At 42.8% G+C, this 10,268-nt stretch overlaps 1 protein-coding gene across 3 annotated transcripts in view; it reads left to right on the top strand.

The window, feature by feature from the left end:
- Nucleotides 1-10,268, top strand: part of LOC102313022 (axin-2) — an 85,950-nt gene that overhangs the window by 5,778 nt on the left and 69,904 nt on the right. For all 3 annotated transcript variants that reach the window (XM_042226889.1, XM_042226888.1, XM_014340804.2), the window contains exon 2: nt 8,173-8,376. The gene's annotated coding sequence lies outside the window, so the exon portion shown is untranslated. The remainder of the gene's footprint in view (nt 1-8,172; nt 8,377-10,268) is intronic.

The raw sequence follows: 10,268 nt of genomic DNA, 5'->3' as shown, positions 1-10,268 counted from the left end.
CGGCGATTCGGGCTCCTTTTATTCACTTCTCGTCCATCAACTACTTCTTTCTTGCCGGCAGCGTTGTCATTTGGGCTGTCCAGATATAACTGAAAGTCCGGCATTGAAAGAAACACTACAATGAAGCGAGAGACAAGCAAACAGGCAGACAAATGTACCTGCAGGCTGAAGTCTTGGAAAACAGCTGAGGCCCACCAATTTGTTAACAGCACAATTTTCAATAGAGTCATAACATTGCTCCCCCCACCCATCCCAATCTCCCTCTGTTTCTCTTTCTCCATTGTTCATTATTTTAAAGCACAGAGAGAGAGGCTGCGTTAACTTCTTCATTCAGAATGGTCAGTGGCGAGACCAAACTGCCAAACAAATCAAATTAAATTCCTCTTTAACGCTTCCTTTCCAAATGAATCAAACACTTGTTTTAATTCCAGTGAAATTGACTTCCATTTATCTTTATCCATTTGTAGTATTATCCTCTTTGTTCATATCCTCATTGGTGTAGGAATGAGCAGAAATAGGCAGATCACGAGATAATGATGGTGGGCCTTTCTTCCGCTGATGAGGTCCAATGTGAGGATGACACGGTCTAAAGATGAACAATCATCCTCCGGAGCCAATTTAGACAGGAGAATTAAAGGTCTTACGTAGCTAAAGAGTGAATCACGTCCTCCGAGGTAATGTGTGACATCTAATATCATTTGCGGCTAAAAGGCAGACATCTCGTCTAAAAAGAATAATTTTACATCTGCGGGAGAAATGTGACCCATCAGTTAAATCTTGTCTCCTTTAAAGAAGTTGTAAAGGGAAAAAAAGGATAATTCGGTGGTTTTATATAGTTTAACTCTATTTTCTTTATTGGCTGTGAATCACGTTTGCATTTTCAGCTCTCTGCAATACAAGTCTAAATGCTGTTCAGATATATTGACTAAAACATTTAATGATTTCAACTCACAGGTTCCTCAAAAAACATGCAAACTTTGATTTAATGTTCAATAATATTATATTAATTAGATCCCAAGACACAGCTCTTTAGATGTAACACAAGTCCAAATGGCTTCTGGTAATGTAACAGAAGGTATTTTATTTTACTAGTTCTGAGTCATGTGACTGTATGTGTTGCACATGCAGAGGGGAAATCTGGTTCTTATAAAAAAAAAAAGGAAAAAGAAAAATTGAGCTCGTGATAGGTTTATGTATGTAAGCGCAGCCGTGATGGATCTGCAAAGACAGAGGAGAAGGAAATGACAAACGATAATGTCCCGCCAGTCAGTGCAGACACACAAACTCGTGGAAATGTACACACAAACACATGGGCATACACACGCACACATCAAATGGAGCTGGAACATCTGCCATACACCGGACCAGTGGTTTAGTTAAAAGATGAGGAGGGGTCTGGTGAATGCTCTGCTATTCATTTATCTCGCATTGCTGCCCATTGGTTTTAATTATGGTTGGCTCTTTCAAGTTAGAAATAGGCATGCTTCAAAAACAGAGATGTCCTTTTTGGTTTTTTGCCATTGTTTCTGTTGGGACTTTGTGCACTGGGGCATGGGAGCAGGGGGGTATATATGTGTGTGTGTGTGTCTGCATGCGTGAAATCTTTCTTTCTGTGTGCCTCCCTGTTCCTCCATCTGTCTATTTGCATGTGTACACACACTTTTGTAATTGATGAGCATTTCTTTGTGTGCGTGTTAGCATGTGCTCTGCCATGTATGTGTAGAATCGCTCTGTCTTATTTTCCCAGCACAGCTGCAACAGGACTGGATTGATGTGTAACCCAAGCCGGCACTTTAAAGGGCGAGAGGCCTGGACAGACGTGGTCTTGCTAGTATACCAGATGGGGCTTTATGATGAAAAGAGCATAATCCCCATCCAGGCGTCACTTCCATCACTTGTGCTCCACAAAGCCATTCAATTTATTGCAAGAAATAATCTTTTTTTTCCAACAGTCCCAAACAGAGCAGAGTTTTTTTTTAAATGTTTCTCTTGCATTCACACTATTTCTGTCTTTATCTTCCCTTTCTCACATCCCTCTGTTTCTCTATCTTTTCATATCTCTCCCATCTCCCTCTTATTCCCCCTCTACCCACTCACCCTTTGCTCTTGAAGACTTGCAAATGTGGCATTAGCTAATATTCAGAGAGCCAGGCAAGCGATCCCTTTTTATCCGCCAGGGCTCTACTGATTGAGCTACAGTGTGCGCATTGGAAATGAGTGCAGCGCCGATGCTGGCAAGCCCCATGCCTCTGATTGGTATTCAATATACATGTGACTGCAGGACATACTAGTTTGGTTTTATGGGTTTACTTTAGCTTTTACTCTCCCTTGCTCATCTTGCTCTAACTCCAACTATTAAAAATGTCTTTCTTTACCACTGCCACATACATAGGCGACAGCAAATCGGACAAAGGGGCAATTAATAGTCCAAGCCAGTCTTGTACCGTAAATGTGGCCAGTATTTTGTAGCAGGACTGTCAGACAGTCCACTAAATTTGGATTTATCTTCTCCCCTCACTGCTGAGTAAAAGGCTACATATTTGCTCTTCATCTAGTGAAAACTTTATTACACAGCATAACACAGAATGTGGGTCTCTATTCCCCGGTGTATTTAATTCATGTTGCCCTCTCATTATTTCAGAAATAAATGTAATCATCACCCATAGTAATTGTTATTCACATGGCGCACTTTTGTAGACTTTCTGTTAATAACATAGCTTAATATAGTAAACACAGTAACATAGTATTTAAAGAGCATATATTACATAATAATCAACTCCTTTTTTTTTATTAGACTCTGCTAGAGGAGCTTTGCATGAGTCACTGCATAAAAATAATCCTTATTTCACAAATAATGGAACTTGCTGTCATCCTTGGTCTGAAATAGGACAATTTAGGTCTTCTTCCTTATTTTAATTCAACTGTCTTCTGATTGGCTGCCCCTCCTACACAAAAGATTTTAACAGCAGGTGGGTGGGGCTCCAGTGCTCCTGTAGAAAACCTGAGCAGTTTGAAGCCTGAGCTTTAAGCTGATGTTATTTGAAGCTTAAAGTTCACTTCACATTAAACCACAAACACAGGGGAACTGAAGATTTCTTTCTGTCTCAGTCTTACATCACACTTACAAAATGTATCAGGGATTGGGCTTCCATTTACACGAGCTGTAGTGCACACAAAAAATGACATGGCAGAAGTAGCACGACTCAAAGACAAGTTATCTATGATATCCTCTCTTATGCAGTGATGTACAGCAGAGCACCGGTGCATCAGTCGTGGATTTGCCACTGTGATTTCAAGGGACTTTTAATCACTTCAAAAAGGGAGGCATATGAGGGGTGGTGCATAAATACATAAATATAATCTATCTGCACGGAGCGTTGAGAAGCATGCTATTAGTAAAACTCGAGGAAACACTGGAGTCTGTCCCATGTGATGTTGCTGTATGATCGGAAAAGTTATCAGAAATCTTAATAAGATATTTATGTGATGAGAGCACAGCATGTCTTAGTTTTGTGGGCCAGCAGACTGTTGAACACATGGATCTGTTTCCAGATCAAACTTCCTCTTGTACTCTAGGAGAGAGAAAAAGAGAACAGGGCGGTGTTGGTGGTGAGTCAATATTCCACTCCAGCCCAAGACACAATCTTTCCTCTCCTGCTCAAGTCTAAGGGCCTATCTGTTGGTTCTTTCTTGTGGGCCTTGTTCCAGATTTGCCTTGGCCCCGGTCCAGGTGTGGGAAGTGAAGTGTAAACAGTTTACAGATCGGCTGTGGCTGGGGAGGGCCGAGGGCTTTAGCTGGGAGGAATGTAACCTGAACACCACTTCACAGGGAAGCAACGCTGCAAGATGGAGCATTCGTGCATATTGTGTCGGGACCTAACAGGAAACTGACCGAGCAGTTCAAGGGAGAGTCGGCCAGTGAGAGTGGCTGCTGACGTCAGTGAACATGTGGGGGGGTTTCTGGCAGCAGTAAGGGGGCTGCCTGGCTTTTACCCCAAAAGCTATCTTGCTACAGCCAACATTTAGATTGATTGTAGAAAGTTGGGTTTTTTTTGCCATGCTTGATATTTTAGTGGAGAGTAGGAAGTAGAACAGGGTTACATAATTTCAAGATTTCAAAGCCTCATGCAGAAAAATCCCTTGATGTTGAATTTTTGTGATGAAACTTCCACCATAATAACTTTGGCCTCTTAGAAATGCAGGTTTGGGATCAATGTTGAGTTTAGTTAAACTTAATGCAAAACCTTGTGAAACATTTAGACTGATTGTGGATCAAAGGAGTCCTCCTACATAGTACTGCGATTAGTGCTGGACTTCTGTAAAGTTGAGGGATTCAAAAGAGGCAAAAAGCAACCTGTACAAACCTGAAACCGCTGTCACTACTGTGGGACAAGCAAATTTAATCCTACAGGTATCTCAGTCATGTCTTTTATTAACCTGTTCGTACACTGGAAACTACTCAAGAGTTATGGGTTACACTGAACAAAATTTCATATGTTGGTGAATGCACCTTGTGTGTTTCAGCACATCCGGCTTTAGGTGTGGATGCAGCAGTTCTGTCTGATTATCAGGCTAATAATAATGGATTTCATTTATATAGCGCTTTTCAGGACCCCTCAAAACGCTTTACAATACCACTATTCATTCACTCTCACACACTGGTGAAGGCAAGCTACAGTTGTAGCCACAGCTGCCCTGGGGCAGACTGACAGAGGCGAGGCTGCCATATCACGCCATCGGCCCCTCTGGCCATCACCAGTAGGGGGTAGGTGAAGTGTCTTGTGTCAAGGACACAACGACCAAAACTGTCTGAGCCGGGGCTCGAACCGGCGACCTTCCGATTACAAGACGAACACCCAACTCTTGAGCCACGATCGCCCCACCACTAACCCTATTTTGTTTCACTTCATTCATTCAGTCTGACATGTGTTCATGTTGGGAGGGGAGTTCCTTTGATTTAACTCACCAGTGAGTCAAAATTTTAGACTTGTTTTTCTACAGGTTATCCTTGCAACAATTAGCGCAGACGTAACAGAGATCACGTCTCCATGTTCGCTGCCATTCTTCTATTGAGAGTTTTTGAGAATGTGCCTTGGCAGTGAAATAGAAAGATGACATCAATATCCAACAGATCTCTATCTCTGACAGTTAAAGTGCACCACACACTTGTAGCATCCACTTTAGGATGCTTTGTTTGTGCCATCCCTCTCTCTTTTTTCCCCCTTTTTGCTTCTTGGTGAAACTCTTTCTTTATAGACTGTCAGCTGTTAAACACTATAGACTCTATTAACACACATATGCATATGGATATGAATCTGCAGGATAGCAGAAACATGTTTTTTGATTGCATGCAGGGAAACAGTCAAGTTAATTTTAGTAGAATATTATTATTATGATTATTATTAGTAGTAGTAGTAAACTGAAAAAGGAAGTCTTGATATCAGTTTACTTCACAGCGAGCTTCAAAAGACTGGCTGTAGACTGGAGATGATAAACTGAGTGTCAAATGAGAAAAAATGTCCACATACATCACTATTAAGAGATTCCACTGAATTATATGTATAGAAAGCTAAAGGGATGACTTTGGCTATCAAATATTACAAAAATAATTCGATCTTGTTTTGATATGGTTTAATTAATGACAAGGTGGTTGTAAATTTCAAAACTCATAGAAATAGTTTCTGTACAAACTGTCCTCAGATGATCATACTTCATCGACTACATTTATTCTGTATGTTTATGCACACACGCACACACACCAGTATGTCAAGCATCATGCATGCTTAAAATCACCTGGTGTGTCATGACGTGGATGTGCCGTTTCTGTTGTCTGAGAATGAATGCGGCAGAGCCTGCTGTTGCTGTTGCACTAAACCTCAGCACAGGAAAATGAGGTGCTGGCAACAAAGAGCTTTGAGGAAGTAGACGCATATCTCCAAGGACACATACCACCCAGCAGATCAAAGGACCTAGAGGACGCGTTTGATGGGGAAACCACACTGGTTTTCAAAGCATTGTAGTCCTGAATCTCACTAGCTCGCCAAGGCCCATGATAGAAATTCTAATACGTCCGCCTGTCAGTTAATTGAAGCCCCATTCTGTCCCTCGGGGGAAAGCAGTCTGGTCTTTGGAGAGCATCTTTGTCCTGCTGCATGGCCATCATTAATTATTATTCCTCGATCACCTCCTCAATGACACAGTTTATTGTTTGAGTGTGTTTTTTTTCTGTCTTGGCACCATTCTCTTGTCTTGGGAGAAAACACTGATGTTTGACAGAGAAAAAGATCACAGCTATCCACATATTCACTCATATCATATCAGCCTACCTTTGGGGAAGTTGTGTGTTTGCTGAGGAGATGCTTGGTTGTCAGTGTTGTAACATTTGATCATGGGAAAGCGGGGGGGATTCGGAGTCTGTATCATTGTTAGTCTGCATGAAAGCAGAATATATGGTAGAGGACATGAGAAGGACATGAGAAGAAAATCAGCTAGAAGTTTGAAAGTCACTGTATTTAGCAAAGCGTTTTTTCTTTTTTGTGTGTGCATATTTTACTCTCGATAGAAGAATAGATACTTGCTTCCAAAGAGCAGCCCTGTCAGTCTACAGACATGTCCCTTCTTCTGCACAGACAAGCAATGTTCCAGACAGACAGGAAGTCAGCCCTGCCTGTGTGCACAGTTCTTAGCGAGGAGGAAGTGATGAGCAATGGCAGCCAATCTGAGCTCATCCCCATCTCGACATCTGGCAGATGTGCTGTGTGGTGTAAAGTATACATTTGATCTTATCAGAATATACCCGTCTAAGGATATCATGCTATCAAGATCAGGGTTATCTTGTCCAGAACTGTGTTTGACAACCACAAACCATGTATGTTTTTCAGCTTGACGTGGATGCGTTCCTAGTGAGCGGGGATGACGATGCGTTCTGCTGACAGTACTGACAAATTATTTCTTATAACATTGACGAATGGTATTAAGTTGCAATGATATCATAGCATTTCTACAGCTGTGTCAGCCTGGAGCTCTCGCAGGATGCTCTGTATATATATATATATATATATATATATATATATATGACACTCCAGTTATAGACGCTGGCTCTCGCTTTGGGGGTCTAAAGAGCACTTGGAACTCTTGATCAGATCACCGTGGTTTATAGCTATGGCACACAGTGTTTCTATAGTTTCCCTCTTTGTCTTTGTGACCTCCTATCTCCAGACCAAATGACCAGTTAGGGCCTTGAAAGGGAAATTGCATGCATTCCTCCATAATCGTAAGAGGTATTTACATATGCTCTCTAAATAATTATGTGGTCCAGCTGGGAGCATCCAATGAATTTTTCACAAAAGCACTTTCTGTTATTTACATTCCTAAAATGTAATGTGGTTTACTTATGCAGCTGGACGGGCCAAATCAAAGCATTCGTTCCCTGGGACCAAGTGCAGGCAGAAGGAGAGGGAGAAAGAAAAAGAAAAAGAGAGACAGAGACAGGAGGGGGGCTGAGGAGAAAAAGTTCAAAGCGTGCAAGGTCAAGCTTGAGGGTCATTCTCTCAGTGCCTTTTCACAGCCTGCGTGAATACATAACCGGCAATTGACTTTCTAATCGGGAGGGACCTCATAAAATATGCGGTTTAACAATAACGATTATCATGGGCCCTTTTTTGTTTCCACCTTGTGTGTTAGTCTAGAAGCATCTAAAGTGAGCTGCATATGAAATAATGATGGAGCAACTGCTGGTGCTGGATTCCTTTTGGCTGCATGTTACGCTCCCGAAATACAAAATGACAGCCGACCATTTCCCTCTTGCCCGCATTCATAAAAGCCTCTCCCTTCTGGATTTTTCCTCTGATTGGATCAAAGCTTTGACCTGTGTTTCCAGGTGGCCTTTCCCGATCCCACTGGTGCCTCCAGAGTGGAGACCTTTGTGGGGCCACCTGGGAATTACCTGATCGGCGGCGTAGTCGGCGGCTGTCACCAAGCTCTTGTCTGTTTGATGTCACCTCTGACACCAGCCTCTGTAGCGATCACCGGGGAGATCTGACGCCCTTGCTGGGCTGTGAATAATAGAATACATCTACCTGTCTCAGACCACCATTGTCACCTGTGCTCTCCTATGATGAAATGTTCCCATGCTTACCTCCGTGGGTGATGTGTTCTTCCTGTCCGTTTCAGGGTACAAAGCGAGGTGATGGTGGCGAGCCATGGGAAGGAGCTGTCAACAAGGTGGCTTAGCTAGCAGTGCCCAGTGTTCCCATAACGGCCAAGGAGTGCCTGAAGAGGAGAGTGGAGAGTCAAACATGGCAAAGGATGACAACGGAGAACCGGGGGAATGGAGGACTTCGCTCTCTGAGCAGACTCAGTGGACTTCAGTCAACAGTGAGAGACACCAAGTGATGTTCAGTGTGCTCTCCTTTCCCATTTGTTCAATCTCCAAACTCCCCCACCAACGTGAAACTCATCACAAATTTGTGTTTGCATTTTTTAGTGTAAGCATTTGGCTCTTTTTTTGTCTTAAATGTTTGTTTGCCTCTTTTTTGAACAAGTGTCTGTGTTTTTATTTCATAGTATTCCACAACAGTCTCCTTTCCATGAACCGTTTTCTTCCAATCACCTGTAATCAATGACAGCTCCCCCGTTTCATCCTCTGGCCTGTCAGGCTTACCCCAACAAGACTGTGTAAGAGGTCAACACTTTAACATGTGAATCTGTGAGGTTGTTGAGGGTCGACAAGTGCCGATGCAAGTATGGATAAACGAACAGATAGACGGATGGATGAGGATGTGGTGTTTATAGTGGGTGATCGAGCAGCCGTGAGAAAGCTAGAGCTGCGGTTTGGCCTGACCTGTTGCTGTTTCGGAAGAGTCTGTCACTCTTCACATTAACTGACCAAAGGCAGCGCTCCTGCCAGTTGGCTGACGAGGGGATGTTTGATTTTTCTGAGATTGCGTCAAAATAAGGCGAATTTAGGAAGGGTTTTCCCCCAGCTCGTGATATCGGTCAGTACAAATATGCCACAGATGCACGTACAGTAAATCAGCACACAGGAAGTAATATTCATGGTAGTGTGGCTGCGGTGGTTTTCATCAAAGCCACTGTCCTCATGGAGCACACGTGTGTGTCAGGCATCATCTGCTGTGGATTAGCGAGGTCTGGGAATGTCTGTGGGTTGATCTGGCCCCCATCATTTTGTCACCATATGTCACTTGTTATACCCTTTCTAATAAATTTGACATATTTTGTATCGTATGTATAACCCGCCACATATGGATTTCAGCTTGTTTGCAAATTCTTTCTGCATAACATTCTGAACTTTATATGCACATCGCTGTCAACATTAAGCTCAATGTCAGCATTTAAAAACGGGATTCAGCAGTCTACTGTCAGGGCAGAGGAGCATTCACAGTGAAGGTGCCGTACAATGCATCAGGGCTTCCTCACTTCTGTGCTTTTTCTTTCTTTACAAAATTGTCTTTCTCTCCACCACCCGTTTTTTCCATTTAATTTTCTGTCCTAACCTTCCTCCTGCTCATTCTAGCTATCTCTCCTTCTCCCTCCTTCTACCCCCTCTTCCTAGCCTCTCTCTAAGCTGTTTGGAGATACATTCCTCATTCCTTGAATGCACACAGAAATGCTGGGTGCCCTGGCGTCAGCACTTCTTAAAATGGGCTGTTGCCACTGCTGCTCCAGCTCAAGAGAGAGAGTGAGATGAGAGCAAAAGGAAAATCCAGTAAATCGGCCAAACTCAGGAAAGTACTTTCATTAAAACAAGTTTCTTTGAGAAGGTGGAGGTTGATATGGAACAGCCTTATCAGAAGTGATCAGGCTGCAAAGGGCTACAAGCTTTAGAAAATAAGGATGCATTTCATGTGTACACATATGCAGGGTGGAGACTTTATTTGGCTGCAGGAATCTGCATCACTGAGCTGAGTAGTAAGCGCCTGTCTCAACTCTGTATTTCTCTGCTTGTTACCAGTTTCACTGAGAAACAGTTTCAGTCTGTGTGTGTGTGTGTGTGTGTGTGTGTGTGTGTGTGTGTGTGTGTTTCTACCACCTGCTAAGCCATTATCCCTATAGATCTCCTATTATCCAGTCCACACACGATGAGATTTATTTCTCACCCTGGTCAGTCTCCATGAGAGGTAATTACTAAGCAAGGAAACACGGGACTTCCTGGAAGAAGCTTATCAGAATCCAGACACCATCCACTTTCTTAAATGTGACTGCCAAGCTAGGACTGATAACACAGAGCTACACTATCCGTCTCTTTT

This window comes from Haplochromis burtoni, unplaced genomic scaffold, assembly GCF_018398535.1.
Source record: "Haplochromis burtoni strain Fernald_Lab_line unplaced genomic scaffold, NCSU_Asbu1 Contig_233, whole genome shotgun sequence".
NCBI classification, from domain to species: domain Eukaryota; kingdom Metazoa; phylum Chordata; class Actinopteri; order Cichliformes; family Cichlidae; genus Haplochromis; species Haplochromis burtoni.
Note: the sequence above shows the minus strand (reverse complement) of the source record. Positions and strands in the feature narration are given on the sequence as shown.